We start from the raw sequence: 16,293 nt of genomic DNA on the forward strand, positions 1-16,293 counted from the left end.
CCTCAGAATTTAGAAGAGTGAGAAGTAATCTTCCTGGCACCTAAAAATCTTAAGGGATTTAACAGGGTAAATGCTGGGAGGATGTTTCCTCTGGCTGGGGTATTTAGAACTAGGGATCACAGTCTCAGTTTAAATGGCTCAATCATTCAGGACTGAGAAGAGGAGAATTTCTTTTCACTCAAAGCATTGTGAATCTTTGGAATTCTCTATGGACAGTGGTTAGCACCGCATCCTCACAGCTCCAATGACATCGGTTCCGTTCTGGGTATTGCCTGTGCGGAGTTTGCACGTTCTCTCTGTGACCCCGTGGGTTTCCGCCGGGTGCTCCGGTTTCCTCCCACAGCCAAAGACTTGCAGGTTGATTGGTAAATTGGCCATTGTAAATTGCCCCGAGTGTAGATAGGTTGTCGGAGAATGGTGGGGATGTGGTCGGGAATATGGGATGAATGTAGCATTAGTATAAATGGGTGATTGTTGGTCGGCACAGACTCGGTGGGCCGAAGGGCCAAAGCTGTATCTCTCTGTGACTCTAGAGATGTGGATGCTCAATTATTGGGTATATCCAGGAGAGAGATCGATAGGTTTTTGGATACTAAGGGAATCAAGGGATCTGTGCTCGTGTGGTAAGATGGAGTTGATGTAGGAGATCAGCTGTGATCTTATCTGAATAATAACAGAAGATTCTGGAAACACTCAGCGGTTCCAGCAGTATCTGTGGAGAGAGGAAGGCAGGAGCAATGTTTCAGGTCAAGAGAGGGTCACAGAACTGGACCATTAACCCGAGCTTCTCTTCTCCACAGTTGTTTCCGGACTGGCTGAGTGTTTTCAGTATTTTAGGCTTTTTCTTTGTGTATTTCATCCTTTTCCCATTTGACTATTTGCTGTGAAACTTCCAGCGTTGTGCTCAGTTCTTTGTGTCGTTGTGTTTTCTTTATTTGAAGTAATGTAAATAGTATCCTGAAATGAATTTGCCAAATGGTTGGGCAAATTGTTTCAACCAGTTTTTGAGCAAGTTCTCCACATACACAGTGAAGGATTCCATCACATTTGCAAAGACCATACAGGACTTGCATATCGATAGCAGTGCCGTGTCCATGTGTCATTTGACATTGCTAGCCTATGCACCAATGTACCACTTCAGGAAGCTATAGATATTTGTACTACAGTGCTATATCATGGCGATCTAGACCCGCCACCATTGTGTGAATCCGTATTCATTGAACTTATGAACTCGGCAACTCGCACAGTTGAGTTCAGTTTTATTGACACCAAGTATCGCTGGTGTTGCCATGGGATCCTCTCTCGGCCCAGCTCTCACAAACATCTTTGTTGGATTCCATGACAAACCTGTTTTTAAGGGAATGACACCTAACCTCCGACCTCCTGCTTATTTCCAATATGTAGATGATACATTTGCTAAAATTTGAATCTGCAGCTGCATGAAATAATTTCCTTGCACGTCTTCATGGGCTCCAACCTACACTCAAATTCACCTTTGGAATGGAGCAGTCAAATGAGCTCCCTTTCCTTGATGTACTAGTTGAGAAATCTGCTCAGGTTTTTCCGACCATGGTCGACCACAAACCTACATTCACTGGTCAATACACGCGTTGGGATTATTACAGTTCCACGCGCTATCAGATTGGTCTTATCGGTAACCTCATAAATAGGGCTGAGCCATTTGCTCACCATGCAAGCTTGATGCTGAAATAGGGCGAATCAAAGACATCCTGCATTACAATGGCTACACTGATCAGATCATTTCTATCTGTACATCACACAAACTTATAAACGGGCTGAAGCACGTCATTTTGAGCCCTAAAAAGTGCCCAGTCCCCTCAAATTACCCTGGAAGGGTAATCTATCCCCAGTATTTCAGTAACAGGTGAAGCGAGCTGTTTCCTGCTGTTGCTATGCAGGAGCAACAAGTGTGGTGTTCGCCACGAACAGGATGCTGCTGTCAAGCAAAAGAGACGTCCTGCCTATCACACAAATAAGTAACGTGATATATGAATTTCAATACCAGTGTGATGCTAGGTTTCTGGACCGTACATCCCAAAACTGGCGGATTGTATCAAATAACATGTACCTTCCGCTGTTCGCAATGGGCCCTACCCAACCAACCAATGCCTGCAAAACTCAAAACACAGTATCCAACATGAGATGTGATTCCACAATAGGACAACATTTGCTAAATAATTCTCAGTGTGCTAACAATTACACTGACAACCAATTTAAGACTGTCAGTAGGGCTCGCAGTGTGGTGCATTGGTCTGTACTGTAAGCTACATATATTAATACACAGGGCCCTGTTCTTTGCAGACAGAAAGAACACGCACACACATTGTGCCTGTTTCAGCGAAACAAAATAAGTGACAGCCATTCACTGGCTCATTCCTCAGGGCAATGCCCTGACCAATCAGAGTAAAGCTGCCTGGTTTAAACTTCAAACACAGCTGGGCAGTTATCTGTCAGTCACCATAAACTGATGCATTCTGAATGGCAATGCCTCGACCAATCAGAGTTCACTTGACAACCAATCAGCACCCTATTCTCATACAGAAGAAAGTTGTTGTTTTCCTTCAAATTGGTATTCTTGTGGTTTGCCCTACTGAGTGCAAGACAAAAACAACTGGCTACCAAAGTTTGGACAGCATGTCACTTTTTTCACAAAATTATTACTTTTATTTTCAATATAAAAATATAAAGCAATATGAGTGTAACATTTACAGACATATTCTATGACCTCACATTGCCTGATTCTTTCACACTGACAGACTATGTGAACTACTGTCCCGATTTTGCAGTTCTCACTTCCTGTTAGCAAATGTCAGCAATCTGTGATGCAGTGCAGTTTGCAGACCAGACCGTCAATCACAACATGCAATAATTGTTCAGCTTATGTTGGACTGATGGAATTTAGAAATAATAGGAAATGAGATGAGCTGTTATTGTATTTAATTATTTGTTTCATGGGATGTGGATGTCGCCAGCCAGGCCAGCAGTTATTGCCCATCCCTAATTGCCCATGCGAAGGTGGTGGTGAGCTGCCTTCTTGAACCACTGCAGTCCATGTGGAGTAGGTACACCCACAGTGCTATTTGGAAGGGAGTTCCAGGATTTTGACCCAGCGACAGTGAAGGAATGGCGATATAGTTCCAAGTCAGGATGATGTGTAGCTTGGAGGAGAACTTTCAGGTGGTGGTGTACCCATGCATCTGCTGTCCTTGTCCTTCTAGGCGGTAGAGGATGCAGGTTTGGAAGGTGCTACCTGAGTAGCCTTGGTGCATTGTTGCAGTGCATCTTGTAGATGGTACACACTGCTGCCACTGTACGTCAGTGGTGGATGGAGTGAATGTTGTGGATGGGGTGCCAATCAAGCATGTTGTTTTGTCCTGGATGGTGTCGAACTTCTTGAGTGTTGTTGGAGCTGCACCCATCCAGGCAAGTGGAGAGTATTCCATCACACTCCAGACTTGTGCCTTGTAAATGGTGGACAGGCTTTGGGGAGTCTGGAGGTGAGTTACTCACCGCATGATTCCTACCCTCTGACCAGCTCATGTAGTCACACTATTTATAAGGCTACTCCAGTTCAGTTTCTGGTCAATGGGAACGCCCAGGAAGTTGATAATGGGGGATTCAGCGAACGTAATGCTGTTGAATGTCAATGGGAGATGGTTAGATTCTCTCTTGTTGGAGATGGTCATTGCCTGGTACTTGTGTGGCATGAATGTTACTTGCCACTTATCAGCCCAAGCCTGGATATTGTCCAGGTCTTGCTGCATTTCTACATGGACTGCTTCAGTATCTGAGGAGTCGCGAATGGTGCTGAATTTTGCAATCATCAGTGAACATCCCCACTTCTGACCTTATGATTGAAGGAAGGTCACTGATGAAGTAGTGAAGAAGGTTAAGCCGAGGCTACTACCCTGAGGAACTCCAGCAGTGATGTCCTGGAGCTGAGATGATTGACCTCCAACAATCACAACCATTTTCCTTTGTGCTAGGTACGATTCCAATCAGTGGAGAGTTTTCCACTTGATTCCCATTGACTCCAGTTTTGCTCTGGCTCCTTGATGCCATACTCAGTCAAATGCTACCTTGATGTCAAGGGCAGACACTATCACCTCACCTCTTGAGTTCAGCTCTTTTGTCCTTGTTTGAACCAAGGCTGTAATGACGTCAGGAGCTGAATGGCCCTGGCGGAACCCAACTGAGTGTCACTGAACAAGTTATTGCTAAGCAAGTGCACTGTGAATGACATCTTCCATCACCATCCTGATGATTGAGAGTAGACCGATGCGGCAGCAATTGGCTGGGTTGGATTTGTCCTGCTATCTGTGTACAGGACATACCTGTGCAATTTTCGACATTGCCGGGTAGATGCCAGTGTTGTAGCTGTACGGGAACAGCTTGGCTAGGGGCGCGGTAAGTTCTGGAGCACAGGTCTTCAGTACCATTGCCGGAATATTGCCAAGGCCTGTAGCCTTTGCTGTATCCAGTGCCTTCATTCGTTTCTTGATATCGCCCGGAGTGAACTGAATTGGCTGAAGACTGGCATCTGTGATGCTGGGGACTTCAGAAGGAGGCCGAGATGGATAATCCACTCGGCACTTCTGGTTGAAGATTGTAGCAAATTCTTCATCCTTGTCTTTTGCACTGATGTGCTGGGATCCCCCATCATTGAGGTTGGGGATATTTGTGGAGCCACCTCCTCCTGTTGGTTGTTTAATTGTCCACCACCATTCATCATTGGATGTGGCAGGGTGTAGATCTGGTCCGTTGGTTGTGGGATCACTTAGCCCTGTCTATTACATGCTGCTTTTGCTGTCTGGCATGAAAGTAGTCCTGGGCTGTCGCTTCATCAGGCTGACACCTCACTTCAAGGTATGCCTGCTGCTGCTCCTGGCATGCCCTCCCGCACTCTTCATTGAATTAGGGTTGATCCCCAGCTTGTTGGTAATGTAAGAGTGGGGGAATATGCCGGGCCATGAGGTGACAGATTGGGGTTGTGTAAAATTCTACCGCTGCTAATGGTCCACAGGACTTCATGGATGCCCAGCTGCGCATTGCTAGATCTGTTCAAAATCTATCCCATTTAGCACAGTGGTAGTGGCACACAACACAATGCAGGGTATCCTCAATGTGAAGACGGGACTTCATCTCCACAAGGATTGTGCAGTGGTCACTCCTACCAACACTGTCATGGACAGATGCATCTGCGGCAGGCAGATTGTTGAGGGTGAGGTCAAGTATGTTTTTCCCTCTTGTTAGTTCCCTCACCACCTACTGCAGACCCAATCGAGCAGCTGTGTCCATTGGGACTCGTCCAGCATGGTCAGTAGTGGTGCTACCGAGCCACTCATGGTGATGGACATTGAAATCCCCCAGGCAGTCTACATTCTGTGCCCTGTTCCACCTCAGTGCTCCCTCCAAGTGGTGATCAACATCGAGGAGTACTGACTCATCAGCTGAGGGGCGGGAGAGGGGGTGGTTGGGAGGGGGTTGCAGGTGTTAATCAGCAGGAGGTTTCCTTGCCCATGTTTGACCTGATGCCATGAGTTAGCCCAAACATTAGTTGCACCGTTTTGCCAAATCAGTCGGTCTGTTGCCCTGTACATGTCAGTGCGAATCATTCTCAGCGCTCAGAACTCCCAGAAAAAGTAAAGTGGAAAAATGTCATTTCATAACCCACAGGCTCTTTTCAGAACCACCCACAGTCTCTGTGAAAGGATTAGTTACTGTCAGGAGGGAGTCAGAGATGGAGTTATTGTCACAGTGGATTGATCAGTTTCACATCTGATGAAAGGTCACTGACCTGAAACGTTAACTCTGCTTCTCTCTATGCAGATGCTGCCTGACCTGCTGAGTATTTCCAGCATTTCTTGTTTTCATTCTAGTACATAGTTCCCTTTTCAAAGTTACAGAATTAACCACAATAATGTACTCTGAGATTCAAGTTAAATACCAGCCCAATATTTACACACGTTATGAGTTTATAAGTTTCAGTATTAATTCCCATAGTGCATCCTGACATATACATTAGATATAACATAACATAAGAAATAGGAGCAGGAGTAGGCCATTCGGCCCCTCAAGCCTGCCCTGCCATTCAGTAAGATCAGGGCTGATCTGCCCCAGACCTCAATTCCTCTTTCATGCCAGCTCTTCCGAGCCCTCAACTCTCCAATATTTCAAAAATCTATCTACTTCCACTTTCAATACTTTCAGTGATCTCGTCTCCACAACTGTCTGGGGTAGATAATTCCAGACATTCACTACCCTCTGAGAGAAGAAATTCCTTTGCATCTCAGTTTTAAATGAGTGTCCCCTTATTCTGTAACTATGTCGCTTAGTTTGAGATTCCCCCACTAGTGGAAACATCTTCTCAACATCGACCCTGTTAATAAAAACAAGAAATGCTGGAAATACTCAGCAGGTCTGGCAGCATCTGTGAAGAGAGAAGCAAAGTTAATGTTTCAGGGCAGAGACCCTTCTTCACCCTGTTAAGCACCCTCAGAATCTTGTTCGTTTCAAAAAGATCACCCCTCATTCTTCTGAACTCGAATGAATAACCTGTTAAGCCATTCTTGATAAGTCAACCCCTTCATCTCAGGAATCAGCTGAGTGAATCTCTTTTGAACTCCTCCAATGCCAGTACATCCTTTCTTAAGTCTCAATCTCAATTGCGTCATCAGATTGAGAGAATCTGAAAGATAGCATAACCTGAGATACAAACTGAGATTTCAGTTTAAAACTCACCCGGATTGTGAAACTAAAAGGTACAATAGCAATTTAATTTTTATAGACTGTGCTTTGGATCACATTCCAGCCCTCATACAGTATCAGACTGGAAGATACTGTAGCAATACCATTAGTGCAGACTCAGCTCTACATTGCAGAGCAGGGAACATATTTCAACTACCGGGAACACTTTTACACAAGATGGATCATATTTACACAACTGAGAAGATCTTTACCCAACAGGGAACCATTTTACACAATAACAGAGAACATCTTTACACAACAGCGAATATAGTTACACAACAGAGAACATATTACACAGCAGGAAATATATTTTAAAAACACAGGGGACATCTTTACACAATGGAGAACACGATTACATAAATCATCGGTCTCTCGCAGTCTCTGCCTGGTTTTCTGTGTGTCTTTCTCTGTTTGTTCCTTTCTGGGTCCTGATAATCTCTTCCTGGTTTTCTGTGTGTCTTTCTCTGCCTGACTCATTGTAGGTGCTGTTACTCAGTGTCCTTGTGTCATTGCGCAATGAGGGTGCGTCCGTCAGCACGTGTGTTGCTGAGTCTGGGATTCTTGAGCATTCAGACGACAATCCTATTTTTATAAAAACATTGGGGAAATGAACATATTTCACTAACAGGCAGCTAAAATTTAAAGCAGTAGTTAGCAGAGTGGCGCAGCGGGAGTGTGCTGGGCCCAAAACCCAAAAGTCAATGAATCGAAACCATTCTCTGCAATTTGTGTTTGATAGTAACACAAACAGTTCACTTTTAAAACATCAAATATTTACCCATAATAACAAGATGCTTCCTGAGGCACTCTATTGCAATCAGCACTTTTCTTCTAGTGAACACATCAATCAGTAACAACTCACTTTTGCTCACACGAACACAAGCTGCACAAACTGCAAACACGGACCAGCCGAGTCTCTCCCGCTTTGTCAACCCCTTCCTGCAGAGCCTCCTCTCCACCACCAGATGCTGATGTTGGCCACAATAAAACCAGGGCAAATGGTCACAGTTAGGAGACGGTCAGCAACAAAAAATAAAACAATAACAGGGAAAACCTTTACACAACAACAGGGTACATCTTTACACAACAGAAAACATATTTACACAACAGGAAATACCTTCAGATAACAGGGAGAACACAATCATACAAATGCCTTGTTTCGCCATCTCAGTCTTGTTGTCTCTCTGTCCCTCACTTTTGCTTCCTCACAGTCTATTCTTGGTTTTCTGTGTGTTTTTCTCTCTGTCCCGTTGTCGATGGTGTTACTCAGCGTCCTTGTAACATTGTGTAGCAAGGGTGAGCTTCCCAACACCTGTGTTGCTGTCATAAAAACAGAAAATGCTGGAAATGCTCAGCTGGTCTTTCAGCATCTGTGCAGAGAGAAACAGTTAACAGTTCGGTCTGTTTCCTTAGCTCACATTAACTTTGTTTCTTTCTCCACAAATGCCGCCAGACCTACTGACTATTTCAAGCATTTTCTGTTTATGTTTCAGATTTCCAGCATCTGCAGTATTTTGCTTTTGTACGTGTGTTGCTATGTCTGGGACTGTTTGAGTGCAATGCTATTGCTTGATAAACAGCGTTGAAACAAACATTTATCTCGCCAACACACAGCACTAATACACAGCTGGATATAAACAGCAGTCTGCAGCAGAGGGCGCAGTGGAAGTTTATGAACACAAATAATTCACCAACACAATATTTACTGCTATCCTCAATCACACCACGCTTCGTCTTAACACGTTTTACTCTTTATTTACATCAACTTCTTGCTTCCAATAAACACTTCAATTTGGAAAACAGCTTCCAAATCACCTTTATTCACAAACCCGAACACAAACTGCAAATGCTGCAAACACAGACCAGCCCAGACTTTCCCCTTTCTGTCAACCCATTCCTGCATCACTGCCTCTCCATCAACAGTTGTCGCTAGAATCATACAATCAGAGAATGGCTACAGCACAGAAGGAGGTCGTTCGGCCTGTCGAAGCCGTGCTGGCTCTCTGTTCGAGCAACTCACCTCGTCTCACTCCCCAGTCAGTTCAATTTTGGTGGTGGGAACACTTCTCGAAAGAACAATTCGGGACAAAATTAATAGTCCCATGGACAAATGTGGGTTAATTCAAGAAAGCCAGCATGGATTTCGTAAAGGAAAATCATGTTTAACTGTCCTGCTGGAGTTTTTTGATGAGGTAACAGAGAGGGTTGATGAGGGCAATGCTGTTGATGTGGTGTACATGAACTTTCAAAAGGTCTGGCAGCATCTGAAAGGTCACTGAGCTGAAACATTAACTCTGTTTCTCTCTCCACAGATGCTGCCAGACCTGCTGAGTATTTCCAGCACTTTTTGTTTTTATTTCAGATTTCTAGCATCTGCAGTATTTTGCTTTTATTGACTTTCAAAAGGAGTTTGATACAATGCAACACAACAGACTTGTGAGCAAAATTATAACTCATGGAATAAAAGGGACAGTATTAACATGGATATGGAATTGGCTGAGTGACAGGAAACAAAGAGTAGTGAGCAATGGATGTTCTTCGGGCTGGAGGAAGGTTTGTAGTGGAGTTCCCCAGGTGTCAGTGTTGGGACCCTTGCCTTTCCTGATATATATTAATGACAAAGACCTTGGTGTACAGGGCAGAATTTCAAAGTTTATGGATGATACGAAAATTGGAAGCATTGTGAACTGTAAGGATGACAGTGCAGAACTTCAAGAGGACATAGACAAGTTAGTGGAATGGGAGGACAGATGACAGGTGAAGTTCAATGCAGAGAAATGTGAATTGATTTATTTTGGTAGCAAGAACATGGAGTGACAATGTAGAATAAAGGTACAATTCTAAAGGGGATGCAGGAGCAGAGGACCTGGGGGTGTAAGTCATCAAAGGTGGTGGAATTGCTTGAGAGAGCGGTTAATAAAGCACACAGTATCCTCGGCTTTAGTAATAGAGGCATGGAGTACAAGAACAAGGAGGTCATGTTGAACTTGTATAAGACTGGACTCAGCTGAAGTACTGTGTCCAGTTTTGGGCGCACACTTGAGGAAAGATGTGAAGGCATTGCAGAGATTCTGGAAAGGATTCATGAGAATGGTTCCAGGGGTGAGGAATTTCATGTATGAAGATAGATTGGAGATGTTAGGACTGTTTTCCTAGGAGAAAAGAAGGCTAAGAGGAGATTTCATGGTGGTATTCAAAATGATGAGAGGTGTGGACAGAGTGGATAGGGAGAAACTGTTCCCACTTGTGAAAGGATCGAGAACGAGAGGGCACAGATTTAAAGTAATTGGTAAAAGAAGCAAAAGCGACATGAGGAAAAACTTTTTCACACAGCGAGTGGTTAAAGTATGAACTGCCTGAGAATGTGATGGAGGCAGGTTCAGTTGAAGCATTCAAAGGGGAATTAGACTGTTCTCTGAAAAGGAAGAATGTGCAGGATTATGGGGAGAAGACGGGGAAGTGACATGAGGTGAATTGCTCATTTGGAGAGTCAGTGCAGACATGATGGGCCAAATGGCTTCCTTCTGTGTAGTAACAATTCTGTGATTCTGTGATTCCAATATTCAAGTCATTTCTATATATGGTGGTCCTGACACTGACCCTTGTGGACATCACTGTTTACCATATTCCATTCTGAAAAACAACCAAATATCACAACTCGCTTTTCTTGATATTTCATCCATTTTTGAATCGAAGCAGATACTGACCCTCCTATTCCAGCAGCCTCAGTTTTGTTACCCAGCCTTTTATGTGGTAGTTTGTCAAACGCTTTCTTAAAATCCATATAGGCAACATCCATTGCTTTCCTTTCATCAACCTTTTCTGTTACTTCATCAAAAAAATCAGTTATTTATTAATAGATGCAGCACTGAAACAGGCCCTTCGGCCCATCAAGTCTGTGTCAACCAACAACCACCCATTTATACTAATCCTACATTAATCCCACATTCCCTGTCACATCCCCACCATTCTACACTAGGGGCAATTTACAATGGCCAATTTACCTATCAATCTGCAAGTCTTTGGCTGTGGGAGGAAACTGGAGCACCCGGCGGAAACCCACGCAGTCACAGGGAGAACTCAAATAATGAACCGATTGCCTCATTAGTTCTGTGAATGATACAATGATTTAATAGACAAAGTTTTGAAACATTCCTGCCCATAAATCTTGATAACAGAGAGTGTGTGAATCTCCTGACTCAGAATGTTTAATGGATACAGTCCTCAGATCCGACAAGGAACCCCTGAGCATCCACAGTAAAGACAGTGTGGATGAGGAAATGTAAGAGGCAGGAGCTGAAACACAGGGACCGCCGAGCTCTCCTGTCATTGAGCTTGTGTGTCTGCTCTGCTCGCCGCACTTCCGGCTCTACTTTGTTTCCAATGAAAAGATGAAAAGGGCCGTTCGGTTTTCCTCTCACTGAGAGCGTGTTTCACTCGGGTTAATATAACCCGGGACTTTTGCTGCTGAAATGAATTCTGCAAGGTCCCAGCAAACACACAGGCTCCCTCCTTTCTCCCCTCTTTCTTTCGGATTGTTTTGTCAGGAGGGGCTCAATAATAACAAACCCCCTGCAGGGAATGACCACACATTGAGCATCTAAATGGGGCAAGTGGGCAGCTTTCTGGGTTCTAGGTTCCCCCTGCTCCGCCCCTCCCTCCCTCCAGTCCAAGCCCCTCTTCACTTTCTTTGGGACGTTGATGAGGGTGAAATGGGGAAAGTTCCCATTGATGTTTCAATGCTGAATTGCTGCAGGGATCTGCGCACGCGCGATGCAGCCCCGCCCCCAGTGGTACGTCACAATTAGGAGTGGAGCGCATGTGCAGCCTTTCCCCAACCCAGTCTGTGAGGCCATTCACTCAATCAGGGGAAGATGGTTTAAATCAGCTGCTAATGGAGACTTCCCGGGCCCGGGGGAAGGGAACAAACAGCATCAGCTTCCAGCAGCCACTGCTTTGGAACCTGAATGGATGTGGTGATTCTTGGACAAAAAGAAAAGTGCAGCGAGCTCGTTCCAACACACTAAAATAAAAGCAAAATACTGCGGATGCTGGAAATCTGAAACAAAAACAAGAAATGCTGGAATCACTCAACAGGTCTGGCAGCATCTGTGGAATGAGAAGCAGAGTTAACGTTTCGGTCAGCGACCCTTCTTCGGAACGTTCCGAAGAAGGGTCACTGACCCGAAACGTTAACTCTGCTTCTCTTTCCACAGATGCTGCCAGAACTGCTGAGTGATTCCAGCATTTCTTGTTTTTGTTTCGTTCCAACACACAGTCGGTACAGGATAACTCCCAAAGCACAGAGATACTGCCAGCTCATCAGTTCCACTGGAACAAACCAAAGAAGTAGTCAGACAGACACTGATCCCAAAGTCGAGAGACACATTATCAATCCAACAGTCAAACAACAGCAGGAGAGACAGAAGTTGTTTCAATTTCACTCCAATTCAATACAGCTGATAGTTTGATACATCAATCACAGTCCAAAGAAAAACTCACTATCAGATCTAAATAAACTCTGTCACCATGGCCACAATTTAAAAATAAAACTTGAAATTGAACAGACAAAATTTACCTGATTGAAAGGTACAGAATGAATGCAAGGAGGCTTCAAGGGGATTTGGACAGGGTAAGTGAATGGGCAAGAACATGGCAGATGGAATATAATGTGAATAAGTGTGAAGTTCTCCACTTTGGTAGAATAAACAGAAAGACAGAGTACTTCTGAAATGGTGAGAGGTTGGGAAGTGTTGATGTCCAAAGGGACATGGGTGTCCTTGTTCATGAGACACTAAAAGCTAGTGTGCAGGTGCAGAAAGCAATTAAGAATGCAAATGGTATGTTGTCTTCATTGAAAGGGGATTTGAGTACATGGTTAAACATGTATTGCTTCAATTGTATAAAGTCTAGATGAGGCCGCACCTGGAATATTCTGTCCAATTTTGGTTTCCTTATCGAAGGAAGGATAGACTTGTCATGGAGAGAGTGCAACGGAGATTCACCAGACTAATCCCCTGGGATGGTGGGATTGTCTTATGATGAGAGACTGCAGAAACTGAGCCGAAATTCTCTGGAGTTTCGAAGAATGAAAGGTGATCTCATTGAAACTTACAAAATTCTTACAGGGTGTGACAGGGTAGACATGGATAGGATGTTTCCTTTGTCTAGTGAGTCTAGAACAAGGGGACACAGTCTCAGAATAAGGACAGGCTATTTGAGACTGAGATGAGCAGGAATTCCTTTACTCAGAGGGTGGGAACTCTGTGGAATTCTTTATCCCAGAGGGCTGTTGAGCCTCAATCATTGAACATATTCAAGACAGAAATCGATGGACTTCTAAATACTAACAGGATCAAGGGATATGGAGATGGCAGGGAAAAATGGCGTAGAGGTAGATGATCAGTCACGATCTGTTTGAATGTCGGAGCAGGCTCGATGGGCTGAATGGCCTAATGCCCCTATTTCCTATGATCCTATGAATCCCAATAATGTACATCAGACGTTAGACCAAGTCATGCATTGCATACCAGTTCAAAAATCCCACAGAGATTAAGACTGAAAGATACAGTATCAATTCCATTACTGCAAAATGAAGGACTTGGAGCTTGCAGACCAGCCCATGTATAAGATTGAAAGTTATATTTTCATTCACAATCTTCTTCACAGAGCTAAATATTGAATACCAATCCACAACTTGTACAGGACTACCAAATAAAACCTACAACTGTAAAATACAGTTAATCCATATTTTAAATTAAACACAAGGCAAATAAATATTGATACATTAAGAGAGCGGGAAACAGTGAGAGCAGAATGGAGCAGAAAGAGCCCAGGAGAGGGAGCAAGAGTTCACTCGGAGAGCAGGGAACAGCGAGAGCAGATGTAAAAAAAGGAAAGGAAAACACAATTAATGGTAGAACACTGAACGGTGCAGAGGAAGTGAGAGACGTTGAAGTGAATGTCCACAGATCCGTGAAGGTAGCAGGGCTGGTCAATAAGGTGGTTCAGCAGGTTTATGGAATCCTTTCCTTTATTAACTGAGTTATAGAATATAAGGGTGACCTGGTATCCATGTCAATAAGTCACTGACAGCTAACATGCAGGTGCAGCAAGCAATTAAGAAGGCTATTGGTATGTTTGCCTTTATCGCAAGAGGATTTGAGTACAGGAATAGTGAATTCTTGCTTCAATTGTAAAGAACCTTGGTTAGACCGCACTTGGAGTACTGTGTGCAGTTTTGGTCCCCTTACCTTAGGAAGGACATTATTGCCACAGAGGAAGTGCAACAAAGGTTCATCAGACTTGTTCCTGGGATGGTGGGACTGTCCTATGAAAGAGATTGGGGAAACGGGCTGTATTCTCTAGAGTTTCAAAGAATGAGAGGTGAACCCATTGAAACCCACAAAATACTTAAAGGACAGTCAGGGTAGATGCAGCTGAGATGTTTCTCCTGGTTGGGGAGTCGAGAACCAGGGGACGCAATTTCAAAATAAGGGGGAAACCACTTAGAACAAAGAACAAAGAAAATTACAGCACAGAAACAGGCCCTTCGGCCCTCCAAGCCTGCGCCAATCCAGATCCTCCATCTAAACCTGTCGCCTATTTTCTAAGGGTCTGTATCTCTTTGCTTCCTGCCCATTCATGTATCTGTCCAGATAAATCTTAAAAGACGCTATCGTGTCCACGTCTACCACTTCCACTGGCAACATGTTCCAGGCACCCACCACCCTCTGCGTAAAGAATTTTCCACGCATATCCCCCCTAAACTTTCCCCCTCTCACTTTGAACTCGTGACCCCTAGTAATTGAATCCCCACTCTGGGAAAAAGCTTCTTGCTATCCACCCTGTCTATACCTCTCATGATTTTGTACACCTCAATCAGGTCCTCCCTCAACCTCCATCTTTCTAATGAAAATAATCCTCATCTACTCAATCCCTCTTCATAGCTAGCGCCCTCCATACCAGGCAACATCCTGGTGAACCTCCTCTGCACCCAATCCAAAGCATCTACATCCTTTTGGTAATGTGGCGACCAGAACTGCACGCAGTATTCCAAATGTGGCCGAACCAAAGTCTTATACAACTGTAACATGACCTACCAACTCTTGTACTCAATACCCCTGCCGATGAAGTAAAGCATGCCGTATGACTTCTTGACCACTCTATTGCCCTGCGTGGCCACCTACAGGGAACAATGGACCTGAACACCCAAATCTCTCTGCACATCAATTTCCCCCAGGACTTTTCCATTTATTGTACAGTTCACTCTTGAATTGGATCTTCCAGAATGCACCACCCCGCATTTGCCTGGATTGAACTCCATCTGCCATTTCTCTGCCCAACTCTCCAACCTATCCATATTCTGTTGTATTCTCTGACAGTCCCCTTCACTATCAGCTACTCCACCAATCTTAGTGTCGTCTGCAAACTTGCTAATCAGACCACCTATACTTTCCTCCAAATCATTTATGTATATCACAAACAACAGTGGTCCCAGCACGGATCCCTGTGGAACACCACTGGTCAGACGTCTCCAGTTTGAGAAACTCCCTTCCACTGCTGCTCTCTGTCTCCTGTTGCCCAGCCAGTTCTTTATCCATCTAGCTAGTACACCCTGGACCCCATGCGACTTCACTTTCTCCATCAACCTACCATGGGGGACCTTATCAAACGCCTTACTGAAGTCCATGTATATGACATCTACAGCCCTTCCCTCGTCAATCAATTTTGTCACTTCCTCAAAGAATTCTATTAAGTTGGTAAGACATGACCTTCCCTGCACAAAACCATGTTGCCTATCACTGATAAGCCCATTTTCTTCCAAATGGGAATAGGTCCTATCCCTAAGTATCTTCTCCAGCAGCTTCCGTACCACTGACGTCAGGCTTACCGGTCTATAATTACGTGGATTATCCCTGCTACCCTTCTTAAACAAGGGGACAACATTAGCAATTCTCCAGTCCTCTGGGACCTCACCCGTGTTTAAGGATGCTGCAAAGATATCTGTTAAGGCCCCAGCTATTTCCTCTCTCGCTTCCCTCAGTAACCTGGGATAGATCCCATCCGGACCTGGGGACTTGTCCACCTTAATGCCTTTTGGAATACCCAACACTTCCTCCCTCCTTATGCCGACTTGACGTCGAGTAATCAAACATCTATCCCTAACCTCAACATCTGTAATGTCCCTCTCCTCGGTGAATACCGATGCAAAGTAGTCGTTTAGAATCTCACCCATTTTCTCTGACTCCACGCATAATTTTTCTCCTTTGTCCTTGAGTGGGCCAATCCTTTCTATAGTTACCCTCTTGCTCCTTATATATGAATAAAAGGCTTTGGGATTTTCCTTAACCTTGTTTGCTAAAGATATTTCATGACCCCTTTTAGCCCTCTTAATTCCTCGTTTCAGATTGGTCCTACATTCCCGATATTCTTCCAAAGCTTCGTCTTTCTTCAGCTGCCTAGACCTTATGTATGCTTCCTTTTTCCTCTTAGCTAGTTTCACAATTTCACCTGTCATCCATG

This window comes from Heterodontus francisci, chromosome 50 (genome assembly GCF_036365525.1).
Source record: "Heterodontus francisci isolate sHetFra1 chromosome 50, sHetFra1.hap1, whole genome shotgun sequence".
Classification (NCBI taxonomy): domain Eukaryota; kingdom Metazoa; phylum Chordata; class Chondrichthyes; order Heterodontiformes; family Heterodontidae; genus Heterodontus; species Heterodontus francisci.